The sequence below is a fragment of the Danio rerio genome, chromosome 6 (genome assembly GCF_049306965.1).
Source record: "Danio rerio strain Tuebingen ecotype United States chromosome 6, GRCz12tu, whole genome shotgun sequence".
In the NCBI taxonomy this organism is placed as follows: domain Eukaryota; kingdom Metazoa; phylum Chordata; class Actinopteri; order Cypriniformes; family Danionidae; genus Danio; species Danio rerio.
This window is the reverse complement of record NC_133181.1, coordinates 1,025,001-1,039,349: the sequence shown is the minus strand read 5'-3', so window position 1 is coordinate 1,039,349 and position 14,349 is coordinate 1,025,001. Positions and strand designations below refer to the sequence as shown.

The 14,349-nt window shown below is 36.0% G+C and overlaps 1 long non-coding RNA gene across 2 annotated transcripts in view; it reads right to left on the bottom strand.

Moving 5' to 3' along the window:
• Positions 1-14,349, bottom strand: part of LOC141386151 (uncharacterized) — a 304,298-nt gene that overhangs the window by 150,803 nt on the left and 139,146 nt on the right. For both annotated transcript variants that reach the window (XR_012407491.1, XR_012407492.1), the window contains exon 3: positions 14,261-14,315. This is a non-coding gene — a long non-coding RNA (uncharacterized lncRNA). The remainder of the gene's footprint in view (positions 1-14,260; positions 14,316-14,349) is intronic.

Genomic DNA, 14,349 nt, shown 5'->3' with positions numbered 1-14,349 from the left:
ACTAACCTTATTTAACTTAAATAAGATTAATGTTAACAAAGATGAATAAATACCGTGCTAAACTATAGTATAACAACTAATAATTTGTTCATGTTAGTAAAAGCATTAACCAACTTTAATTAATGCACCATTATTTTAAAGCATTACCATATAGCTTTATAGATGTACATTTGTTTTGATAAATTTAAGGATTCAGGAGGCCGATGACTGTTAAATATGTCATAACCATCTTGTGACATAAAGACTGGTCTGATTTGCTTCGACTGGAAGGCTGGACCTCGATTTGGCAGCCATACTAAGCATGGCACTTTCCCCCATTAGGTAATATTCTAATTATATTTTTAATATATTTAATATATTATTATGTATTAAATGTTGTGCTTTTTCATTTTGAATAAAACAAAAAATAAATAAATATATTAAGAGTGTCAATCAAAAGAGGAAGCGCAGATATTTTTAGTAATCTGTTAAAACCTTGAATAGAAATAGATCATTAAAAGTGATTTGAATCTGATAATGGCCCTGTTTTATAGTCTTCATTTATTTTTTCCTACTATGGACGTGAATGTGTGCAAGTGTCCAGCCATCTTCAGGCAGAATATTTCCTCTTGTGTTTGTCAGAAACTCTTAAAGGTCTGTGAGCACCTGAGGCTCAGTAAATGGTGAGTAAATGTTGATTTTTGTCTGAATCGTCCCTTTAATAGCTGTAGTTCCTGTAGGTGACGCTGCTCGTGGATGCAGACGTGTCCATCGGCAGAATAAAACAATCTGTCTGCATTTATTTACAGAGAAAGCTGCAGGAGAAATCAGCTTCTGCTTCACAAACACACACTGAGCTCAGGTAGAGGCGACAGTGTACTCACTCACACACACACGCACGCGCACACGTGCACACACACACACACGCCCGCACGCACGCACGCACGCACGCACGCACGCACAGCTTTAATTGCTGATAGTCTGACTTTAAATATCAGCCCAACTTTCACGCTTGGAAACACCTCGTGTGCGTTTCCTCTCAAACACTCTTACCGCCGCTTCATGTGTGTTTTCATGATCACACACACACACACACACACACACACACACACACACACACACACACGCACACACACACACACACACACACACACACACACACACACACAGAAGAGGCCAATTAAAGCGCAGAGAGCTAAAGGACTGCAAATCAAAGTCAGGGCAGGAATCTTGGCACCATTGCATCACACAAATACAAACTTATATTTAAAAAAAGAAAGAGAAATAAAGGTCAAGCAGCCTGTGATTTCTCACTCGTGGCACACTGCATGTGTTTTTAAAGACTTTACTCCAGAATCTGATCCAGAAACACTTGATTTTTTTTTATTTCCCAAGGAAAAACCCCTTACCTTCTGTATCACCGAGACATGAGTTTTAATCTGTTGTTTTAATAATGTTCAGATTTATTTTTGTATAATAAACCTAAATCCAACCTACTTGTGACCTTTAATGATGTTGTATGCCTGCTTGGGAGATGCTGTCTTGTAAGGGCACACTTTATATGTGACACAGACTGCAGCTCGTTGATTTGATGACAGTCAAATGAGGCCCGGCAGGTTTTCTTCTCCTTCTAGATAAGATCCATGTGATGAATTCTGATGCACACAGTTACTGAACATAAATGGAGAGTTTTTCCATGAACCTCTTGATAATATCTTAGTGATACATCATGTGATATTGTTATTGTGACTAAGGGTTAGGGTTAGTGTGATGTGAGATTTTTATTATATCTAAGATCTTATGTGCTGTCTTTTAAGGGCACTAGTTTGATATGTGACACAGACTGCAGCTCTTTGATTTGATGACAGTGAAATGAGGCCCGGAAGGTTTTTTTTTTCCCCTTTATTAGACCCATGAGATGAATTCTGCTGCATAATTTTATTGAACTGAAATGTAGAGTTTTTCCCTGAACTTCATCCAGGAGGACACAGATCTGCTCACTGCACAATACAGATCAATGCTTCACGCTAATTTTCCAGGATAATTATAAAGGTCTGGGAGCAGAAGTGCTGGAGTTCAGTTGTATCGGAGCCAGAGAAAGGCTTCGGCTCCATCGGTAACTCCGTCACGGTAAATACAGGCCTGTTTTACTCTCAGGAAACATGTCTAATGGTGTCAGAAAGGTCGCCGCTGAGCTCGCAGTGCTTTTGCGGATCTAAATGTTGAGTGTATGAAAATCATTAGGAATCTGGATGGCCACAGGCTTTTGGAAGGAAACGTTCACAGGCAGCGTCATTAAACACACACTCATATTATTGGACTTTAAAGAGAGAGTTCACACACAAATCAAAAGGCATTTTTCAGGACTGCTTGTGATTTCCGTTCGATACTACTTGATCCTAATTCTTATTGGAGAACTGCTACAAAACTGCTGTGGTTCATTCCGCTGTGGAGACCCCTGATTAATAATAAGGTTATCATGAGTTATATGAACATAAGAAAAAAACATCATACAGTAAATGTATTATTAAATGTTCTCATAATATATTACATTTTATTATATTATATAGTTTTTTATTATTTACAATTAATGTTACATTGTCACAATGTGTGGGTATAATATTTCTATTTATATTATATTATTTTATTTAATTTTTTATTATTTTATTTTGCTTTACATTATATTATATTATATTATATTATATTATATTATATTATATTATATTATATTATATTATATTATTATATTATATTATTATAGTATGTTATGTTATGTTATGTTATGTTATGTTATGTTATGTTATGTTATTTAATTTAATTTAATTTAATTTTATTTAATTTTATTTTATTTAATTTTATTTAATTTTATTTAATTTTATTTTATTTAATTTTATTTAATTTTATTTAATTTTATTTAATTTTATTATTTTATTTTATTTTATATTATTTAATTTATTTATTTTATATTATTTATTTAATTTAATGTTATATTATTTTAAGTTTTTTTAATTAAATTTTATTTTATTTTATTATTTTATCTTATATTATTTAATTTTAATTTATATTATTTTAAGCTTTTTAATTTAATTTAATTTATTTTAGTTTATTATTTTATCATATATTATATTATATTATATTATATTAAATTATATTATATTATATTATATTATATTATATTATATTATATTATATTATATTATTTTTCATTCATTCATGAATTTTCTTGTTGGCTTAGTCCCTTTATTAATCCGGGGTCGCCACAGTGGAATGAACCGCCAACTTATCCAGCATGTTTTTACACAGCGGATGCCCTTCCAGCCACAACCCATCTCCGGGAAACATCCACACATGCTCATTCACACACACACACACACACACACAAACACACACACTACAGACAATTACCCATGCAAACGCAGGGAGAACATGCAAACTCCACACAAAAACGGCAACTGAGCCAAGGCTCGAACCAGCGACCTTCTATTATTATATTATATATTTTATTATATCATATATTTTAGTATATTTTATTATATTATATATTTCATTTTATTATGTTATGTTATATATATTTATATTATATTATATTATATTATATTATATTATATTATATTATATGCACCAAATAAAATGTGTAACTTTCTAAACTAAAATGTTTGTTATCTCTTATTCATAGAAACAGATGTATTTCTTTGTGCATTATTTCACATAATATTATCATTGTCATTTATCTTCCCACCGAACCCCAAACCTTCAGCATATCTCCGCATTACACAAGTGATGAGCTCAGAGGATATTCTCCGGCTCTCTGCTGACGTGCAGGAATCAGCAGGTCTGAACAAAAACACGGCTCTCATTATTCCTATAAAACGCCAGCATTAATACTTCACTGCCATTGGACGGATCTCAGCATTAGCGAGCGCATTAACATAAAGAATCCATGAGTTTACCATCAGTGCTCTTATTAATCGCGATGCGTCTGAGTAATACAGTAATAGAGCGGCAGGTTCATAATTCATAATTGATGATGAACTGATGTCGACACACTGATATATAGAGGAGTCAGTAATGAATATATATCCAGCTGATCTGAGCGCAGGCCGAGGATTCTTATAGACCACAGTGTGTGTGTGAGTGAGTGTTTGTGTGTGCGAGTGAGCAATTATGTGTGAGTGTGTGTGTTTGTGTGTGCATTTGTGTGAGTGTGTGTGTGTGTACTGATTGTGTGAGTGTGTGTGTGACAGCGATTGTGTGTGTGTGTGTGTCTGTGTGTGTTTGTGACTAAGTTTGTGTGTGCGAGTGAGCAATTATGTGTGAGTGTGTGTGTATGTGTGTGCATTTGTGTGAGTGTGTGTGTGTGTACTGATTGTGTGAGTGTGTGTGTGACAGCGATTGTGTGTGTGCGTTTGTGTTTAAGCATGCGTGCATGCATGTGAGTGAGCTTGTTTAAATGTGCGTGTGTGCTCGAGGGTTTTTTTTGTTTAAATGTGCGTGTGTGCTCGAGGGTTTGTGCGTTTAAGTGTGTGTGTATGTGAACGCATGTGTGTTTGTGTGTGTGTATGTGTGCATCTGTGCAACCGTGAATGTGTGTGTGCAAGCAAGCATATGTATGCATGTATGTGTGCATGCATGGGAGAGTGTGTGCATACGTTTGTGTATTTCTATGTGTGTGTGTGCGAGCATTTGTGTTTAAGTCTGTGTGTGTGTGTGTGTGTGTGTGTGTGTGTGTGAATGCAAGTGTGTTTTCGTGTGTGTGTGTATGCATGTGGGCTAGCGAGCGAGTGTTTGTGTGTGTGTGTATGTTTGTGTGTTTAAATGTGCATGTGTGTGCGAGTGAGCATGTGTGTGTGTGTGTGTGTGTGTGTGTGTATGCATGTGAGCAAGTGTGTGTGCGCAAGCATGAGCATTTAAATGTTTGTGTGCGTGTGAGTGTGTGAGTGTGAGTGTGTGTGTGTGTGTGTGCGTGCGCGAGCGTCTGTTTGTATGTGTGTGTGTGTGTATGTGAGTGTTTGTATGTATGTGTGCATCCATGCAACCGTGAATGTGTGAGTGCAAGCATGTATTTGTGTGTCTATGTGTGTAGTGTGTGTGTGTGCATGCGTGTGTGAGCGAAAGTGCGTGTGTACATTTGTGTGTTTAAATGTGTGTGTGTGTGTGTGTGTGTGTGTGTGTGAGCGTTTGTGTGTTTAGGTATGCGTGAATGGAAATGTGTGTGTGTGTGTGTGTGTGTGTGTGTGTGTGTGTGTGTGTGTGTGTGTGTGTGTGTGTGCGTGCCAGCAAGTGTATGTGTTTGTGTGTGTATGTGTGAGTGTTTGCATGTGTGTGCATGTGAGCTAGTGTGTGTGCATATGTGCACATTTAAATGTGTTTGTGTGAGTGTGAGTGTGTGTGTGTGTGCAAGTGTTTGTGTATAAGTGTGTGTGTATGTAATTGTGTGTGTGTATATGTGAGTGTGTGTGTTTCAGTGCGTCCATGCAACCGTGAATGTGTGCGTGCTTGTATTTGTGTGTGTATGTGTGTAGTGTGTGTATGTGCATGCATGCAAGTGAGCAAGTGTGTGTGTGTGTGTGTGTGTGTGTGTATTTGTGTGTTTAAACGTGCATGTGTGTGTGTGTGAATGAGTGTGAGCGTTTGCATGTTTAAGTGCAAGCGTGTGTGTTTGTATGGGTGTGTGTGTGTGCGCGAGCGTGTGTTTGTGTGTATGTGTGTAAGTGTGCGTGGCTATGTTTGTGTTTAAATGTGTGCGTGTTTGTGTGTGTGCAGTATGTGTGGGCCAGCGCGTGTGTGTTTGTGAGTATGTGTGTGCGTATGTTTGTGTTTAAATGTGTGCATGTTTAAGTGTAAGTGTGCTTTTGTGTGTTAAAGTGTGCGTGTATGTGAGCACCTGTGTGTTTGTGTGTGTGCACTATGTGTGGGTCAGTGCGTGTGTGTTTGTGAGTATGTGTGTGCGTATGTTTGTGTGTTTAAATGTGAGTGCACGAGCTTTTGTGTGTTTAAGTGGTGAGTGTATGTGAGCACCTGTGTGTTTGTGCGTACAGTGTGTATCCAATGTGTGTCAATGTGTGTGTGCGCGAACAAGCGCTTGTGTGTTTGTGCATTAATGCGAGCTTGCGTTTGTGTGTGTGTGTGTGTGTGTGTGTGTGCAAGTGAGCTTGTGTGCTTTTGTGTGTATGTGTGTGTTTGTGACGGAGATCTGCATCTCACAAAGACACAAAGAGTAAATGAAGGCTAAACACACACTTGTACGTCTCCAGCGTGTCGCGGCAGAGCATCTTCAGGGAACACGAGACAAATCAGTGAAATAAACACTGCACCCCGAACTAACAAATGACCCAGATCAATATTAAAGAGCTTTATCTGGCCATGTTCAGCGCATCGCTCCACACGATACGCTCGCCTGTGGGTGAAATGCAGAATCCAGATGAAGAGATGTGTGTTACGTCTCTCTTTATGAGCATCGCGAGTGTGAAATCAAGATGGATGCTGCATTAATGTATTGTTTTTGGCAGCAGGACGGACGCAGTGTTTACCGCCGAGCCGTCTGATTGGCCATTAGAGCAGTTTTGTTTATTTACACACGGCCTTATCTGAATTCAGAATGTCTAATAATTAATTAGGAGGCTGGAGATGTGTCTGTTTATTTATTTGTTTATTTGTTTATTCGTTTGCGGATCTGTTTACTTATTTATTTACCTTTTGATTATTTAATGAATTAAAAATCCACCAGAGAGCGCGGGCTGTAAAAGTTTGAGGCGGCGTACAGTAGAATGTTTACAGCGCTGGCCGCCGTTTCTGTGGGCCGGTCTATGTAGGTTACCACCATCGCTAAGTTAATATGCAAATGGCCTTATCTGCGGGGACTCACAAACAGACAGCATTCTGATTGATTTAATAAACTGCTTTTATCTTTCAAAGTGTTAATTAGCCGAGATGGGCCGCGCTTTCAATCGCGCCTTTCTGCGCTGCTTAACAAGAGCATTATAGAGAGTCTGCGGCGCTGCGCTGCTCTTCCTACAGCTCTCTGACTGAGAGGAACACACTTTGATAAGTTTGACATTCAGAGTGTTTGTTTGTGTGCGTGTGTGTGTGCGTGTGTGTGTGAGTGAGTGAGTGAGTGAGTGTCTGCATTAAGTAAGTGAGAGTAAGAGGTGGAGTAAAGTAATATATACAGTGTGTGTGTGTGTGTGTGTGTGTGTGTGTGTGTGTGTGTGTGTATATATATATATCCCAGGCACTTTATTAGGTACACCTTACTAGTCCCAGGTTGGACCCTTTTTGCCTTCAGAACTGCCTTAATCCTTGGTGTCAGAGATTCAACAAGCTACTGGAAATATTCCTCAGAGATTTTGCTCCATATTGTCATGATAGCATCACACAGTTGCTGCAGATTTGTCGGCTGCACATCCATGATGCCAATCTCCCGTTCCACCACATCCCAAAGCTGCTCTATTGGATTGATTGAGCTCGTCATGTTCAGCAGTCTGAGATGATTGAGCTTTATGACATGCTGCGTTATCCTGCTGGAAGTAGCCATCAGAAGATGGAGACACTGTGCTCATAAAGGGATGGACATGGTCAGCAGCAATACTCAGGTAGGCTGTGGCGTTGATGCTCAATTGGTACTAATGGACCCAAAGAAAATCTCCCCCACACCATTACACCACCACCAGCAGCTGAACCGCTGATACAAGGCAGGATGGATCCATGCTTTCATGCTGTTGAGGCCAAATTGTGAGCCGAGCATCTGAATGTGTCAGCAGAAATGGAGACTCATCAGAGCAGCAACGTTTCTCCAATCTTCTATTGTGCAGTTTTGGTGAGTCTGTGTGAATTGTAGCCTCAGTTTCCTGTTCTTAGCTGACAGGAGCGGCACCCGGTGTGCTCTTCTGCTGCTGTAGCCCATCCGCCTCAAGGTTGGACGTGTTGTGTTTTCAGAGATGCTCTTCTGCAGAGCTCGGTTGTAACGAGTGCTTATTTGAGTTACTGTTGCCTTTCTATCAGCTGGAACCAGTCTGGCCATTCTCCTCTGACCTCTGGCCTCATCAACAAGGCATTTGCACCCACAGAACTGCCGCTCACTGGATATTTCCTCTTTGTCGGAGCATTCTCTGTAAACCCTAGATATGGTTGTGCGTGAAAATCCCAGTAGATCAGCAGTTTCTGAAATACTCAGAGCAGCCCGTCTGGCAGCAACAACCATGCCACGTTCAAAGTCACTTAAATCCCCTTTCTTCCCCATTCTGATGCTCACTTTGAACTGCAGCAGATCATCTTGACCATGTCTACATGCCTAAATGCATTGAGCTGCTGCCATTGGCTGATTAGAAATGTGCAGTTGGACAGGTGTACCTAATAAAGTGGCCGGTTAGTGTAGACTATGTAGAGGTGTAAAATGTGCAGCCAAATGCTCTGTAAAAACAGTCAAATACACAGTATTTATGTAAGATATGTCAAAGTTCCGCCAAGATTTATAACTTTTATACCAAAATTAATAACCAATTGTAAATATATAAACAAATAGAAACAATTTTTTTGATTAAAATAAATAAATAAATAAAATAAAAGACTGCAACAAACTGGTTTGTTGATTCCAGACTGGAATACGAAATCTATAGTGTGTTTAGTAACTCTATTAAAAAAACTCAGAGTGTACTCAGAGTATGAATTTTGGTGAACAAATTTTACAGTAATTCAATTTAAATCTACAAATTAAGATAGATAGCATGCACTAAACAATATGCTTTAATATATATTTTGATGTTTTATTTATTTATTTATTTATTTATTTATTTATTTATTTATTTATTTATTTGAGACGTGTTTTATAATCGGCGACGCAGTGGTGCAGTAGGTAGTGCTGTCGCCTCACAGCAAGAAGGTCACTGGTTCGAGCCTCGGCTGGTTGAGTTGGCATTTCTGTGTGGAGTTTGCATGTTCTCCCTGTGTTTGCGTGGGTTTCCTTCAGGGTACAAGTAAATTGGGTAAGCTAACTTGTCTGTAGTGTATGAGTCTGAATTGGTGTGTGTGGATGTTTCCCAGAAAAGGGTTGCAGCTGGAAGGGCATCGCCCCATAAAAAACATGCTGGATAAGTTGGCGGTTCTTTCCACTGTGGCGACCCCAGAATAATAAAGGGAATAAGCAGAAAAGAAAATGAATGAATGAATGTTTCATAAGCAAAATAGATGATGGTAAAAATGACGCCTTTTAAATGGAAGATTATCTGAATATTTCCACCCTCATATCTCAACCCGTACTGAAATCACATAGATTGAAATAAATGAGTAATAATTACGTTTCCATGCATTAAAACATGTCAAAAACATATTTAACTATTGGATTTTGTCCCCTTTTTTCACACATTTTATTTATTTAATCTATATTCTGCTTCAGGTGCCCACGCATGTGCATTACAATGCATGTCATGAAGACTCTAATATAAGAAAATGCCTATGACTTGCACTCTCACATGCTCATGTACATAAATATACTGTATCTGCATCTATTTATACACACAATATGGTGATAATATTTTATGCATTAGGAAAATATATTGTTTATATACAAAATCTAAAGTTGAAGTCAGAATTGTTTTTCTTTTTTAAATTTTTGCCCAAAAATGTTTAACAGTGCGAGGAAATTTTTAACCGTATTTCTGATAATATTTTTTCTTCTGGAGAAAGTCTTATTTGTTTTATTTCGGCTTAAATAAAAGCAGTTTTTAATTTTTTAAACACCATTTTAAGGACAAAATTATTAGCCCCTTTAAACTGTTTTTTTTCCCCTGATAGACTACAGAACAAATCATCGATATTTAATAACTCACCTAATTACCCTAACCTGCCTAGTTAACTTAGTGAAGCCTTTAAATGTCACTTTAAGCTGTATAGAAGTGTCTTGAAGAATATCTAGTCTAATAATATTTACTGTGTGTATATATATATATATATATATATATATATATATATATATATATATATATATATATATATATATATATATATATATATATATATATATATATACATACATACATACATATATATATATATATATATATATATATATATATATATATATATATATATATATATATGTATGTATGTATGTATATATATATATATATATATATATATATATATATATATATATATGTATGTATGTATGTATGTATGTATGTATATATATATATATATATATATATATATATATATGTATGTATGTATGTATGTATGTATGTATATATATATATATATATATATATATATATATATATATATATATATATATATATATATATATATATATATATATATATACACATTTGAAGTATATATATACATGTATAATCATAATAGTTTTAATTCAACAAAATATCAGCACATGTGAATACATTGCACTTCCGAATGGGAAACCCAGTAGTGAATATCAGCATCAGTATTTATAACAGACGTGTTTTCCAAACCTGGAAGATCTGGAGAAACAATCAGGATATTAAAGCAATCTCAGTTGTGATTTTTATATTCACCCACGAGGGAATCCCTGAAAATAGAGCAGAGCTACACCTTTCCCTTCGCTCTTTTCCCTGCGAGTGATCCGTCTGTTTGTGGCAATCGCTGCGATGATTTTTGATGTCTTCCAGTCGGACACTTCTAGGGAATATTTTCCTCTCCTCTATCCCAAAGCAATCAGAATAAATCTGAAGCGCATATTTTAATTCTCCATCTATCTTTGATGTCTTATTTGTGTGAATATTTCTCTTTCTGTCAGGTCCTGGTTGCACGTCACGCGCGGTTGGGAGGTTTTTTTTATTTTTATTTTTTTCATGCATCAAAGTAAAATCCCACATGCATAAATTCAAGCAAACATAAAACACAAAAGTAACTGAAAGACGGATAAACCAAGAGAGAGTCACACTCCAAAGTCAAGTTAAAACAGCGTCTCTGTTGTGCGTCTCTCCAATGATCGCGTGCACTAATTAGAGCAAAAACTATACGTCTCTTTAAAGAGGCATTCAGATGGAGATTATTTACCTTCTGTCAATCTAAAAAAAATTAAATAGCTAGAGAGCTGACATATCATACATAAAACTGACATTTTTATGATGTAAAAGTGTAAAGTTTGGTGTGTGTGTTCAGAATATAGACAGAATATAGGTGTAAAGTTTGGTTTGTGTGTTCAGAATGTAAACAGAATAAAAGTGTAAAGTTTCGTATGTGTGAACGGAATATAGACAGAATAAAAGTGTAAAGTTTAGTGAGTGATCAGAATATAGAAAGAATAAAAGTGTAAAGTTTGGTGTGTGTGTTCAGAATATAGACAGAATAAAAGTGTAAAGTTTAGTGTGTGATCAGAATATAGACAGAATAAAAGTGTAAAGTTCGGTGTGTGTGATCAGAATATAGACAGAATAAAAGTGTAAAGTTTGGTGTGTGTTCAGAATATAGACAGAATAAAAGTGTAAATTTTGGTTTGTGTGATCAGAATATAAACAAAATAAAAGTGTAAAGTTTGGTTTGTGTGATCAGAATATAGACAGAATAAAAGTGTAAAGTTTAGTGTGTGATCAGAATATAGACAGAATAAAAGTGTAAAGTTTGGTGTGTGTGAACGGAATATAGACAGAATAAAAGTGTAAAGTTTGGTGTGGGTGAACGGAATATAGACAAAATAGAAGTGTAAAGTTTGGTTTGTGTGATCAGAATATGGACAGAATAAAAGTGTAAAGTTTGGTGTGTGATCGGAATATAGACAGAATAAAAGTGTAAAGTTTGGTGTGTGATCGGAATATAGACAGAATAAAAGTGTAAAGTTTGACGTGTGTGATCAGAATATAGACAGAATAAAAGTGTAAAGTTTAGTGTAGGTTCAGAATATAGACAGAATAAAAGTGTAAAGTTTGGTGTGTGTGTGTGTTCAGAATATAGACAGAATCAAAGTGTATAGTTTGGCGTGTGTGATTAGAATGTAGACAGAATAAAAGTGTAAAGTTTAGTGTAGGTTCAGAATATAGACAGAATAAAAGTGTAAAGTTTGGTGTGTGTGTGAACGGAATATAGACAGAATAAAAGTGTAAAGTTTGGTGTGTGTAATCGGAATATAGACAGAATAAAAGTGTAAAGTTTAGTGTAGGTTCAGAATATAGACAGAATAAAAGTGTAAAGTTTGGTGTGTGTGTGAACTGAATATAGACAGAATAAAAGTGTAAAGTTTGGTGTGTGTGATGGGAATATAGACAGAATAAAAGTGTAAATTTTGATGTGTGTGAACGGAATATAGACAAAAAAAAGTGTAAAGTTTGGTATGTGTGATGGGAATATAGACAGAATAAAAGTGTAAAGTTTGGTGTGTGTGAACGGAATATAGACAGAATAAAAGTGTAAAGTTTGGTGTGTGTGAACGGAATATAGACAGAATAAAAGTGTAAAGTTTGGCATGTGTTCAGCAAATAGACAGAATACAAGTGTAAAGTTTGGTGTGTGTGTGATGGGAATATAGACAGAATAAAAGTTTAAATTTTGATGTGTGTGATCGGAATATAGACAGAATAAAAGTGTTAAGTTTGGTGTGTGTGATCAGAATATTGACAGAATAAAAGTGTGAAGTTTGGTTTGTGTGATCGGAATATAGACAGAATAAAAGTGTAAAGTTTGGTGTGTGATCGGAATATAGACAGAATAAAAGTGTAAAGTTTGGTGTGTGATCGGAATATAGACAGAATAAAAGTGTAAAGTTTGGTGTGTGATCGGAATATAGACAGAATGAAAGTGTAAAGTTTGGTGTGTGTGATCAGAATATTGACAGAATAAAAGTGTAAAGTTTGGTTTGTGTGATCGGAATATAGACAGAATAAAAGTGTAAAGTTTGGTTCGTGTGATCGGAATATAGACAGAATAAAAGTGTAAAGTTTAGTGTGTGATCGGAATATAGACAGAATAAAAGTGTAAAGTTTGGTGTGTGATCGGAATATAGACAGAATAAAAGTGTAAAGTTTGGTGTGTGTGATCAGAATATAGACAGAATAAAAGTGTAAAGTTTGGTGTGTGTTCAGAATATAGACAGAATAAACGTGTAAAGTTTGGTGTGTGATCGGAATATAGACAGAATAAAAGTGTAAAGTTTGGTGTGTGTGATCAGAATATAGACAGAATAAAAGTGTAAAGTTTGGTGTGTGTGTGATCAGAATATAGACAGAATAAAAGTGTAAAGTTTGGTGTGTGATCGGAATATAGACAGAATAAAAGTGTAAAGTTTGGTGTGTGTGATCAGAATATAGACAGAATAAAAGTGTAAAGTTTGGTGTGTGTTCAGAATATAGACAGAATAAAAGTGTAAAGTTTGGTGTGTGTGAACGGAATATAGACAGAATAAAAGTGTAAAGTTTGGTGTGTGTGATCAGAATATAGACAGAATAAAAGTGTAAAGTTTGGTGTGTGTGATCAGAATATAGACAGAATAAAAGTGTAAAGTTTGGTGTGTGTGATCAGAATATAGACAGAATAAAAGTGTAAAGTTTGGTGTGTGTGATCAGAATATAGACAGAATAAAAGTGTAAAGTTTGGTGTGTGTTCAGAATATAGACAGAATAAAAGTGTAAAGTTTGGTGTGTGTGAACGGAATATAGACAGAATAAAAGTGTAAAGTTTGGTGTGTGTGATCAGAATATAGACAGAATAAAAGTGTAAAGTTTGGTGTGTGTGATCAGAATATAGACAGAATAAAAGTGTAAAGTTTGGTGTGTGTGATCAGAATATAGACAGAATAAAAGTGTAAAGTTTGGTGTGTGTGTGTGATCATTTAAAGACTGCATTCAGGTTGAGATTGTTCACCTTCCGTCAATCGAAAATATTAAAAATGGGAAATAAAAAGTGGAGAGCTGCCACATCATTAGAGGAAATGTAACCTGTGCAATTAAAAGAGTGAAAAATGACCATGCGAGTGGTAAGCAGAAAGCGGCGAGTGTAACACCACTAATTATTGACTGTCCGCTCACGGCCGGCAAAAGCCTTCATTAGGACGCCTGAGCCTCTAATTTGTTTTGCTGTGACATTCATCATATACTGTCGGTAACCTTTAATTCATCTATTGTTAGCACTTTTGTGTGCTGAAGTAAGGGCTTGTAGTGTTTGTGAGCTGAGCGAGGATCACTGTAAATTGGCATTAAAGTTGTTTTTTTGTGCAGAGAACTAACATTTGGACTGATGAGGCTCTTTCTTAATTTCTCCAAAGAGCTGATGAAAAAAAAAAACAAAGACAAAGAACTGCATGAAAATAAGAGCTTACTGTCGCTGAAACAGGTGAGAAGAACCAGGATCTGCTTCTGGATCAGATGATGGATCTGGAGGAGACAAAAGAGAAAAGCAGAGCTCCAG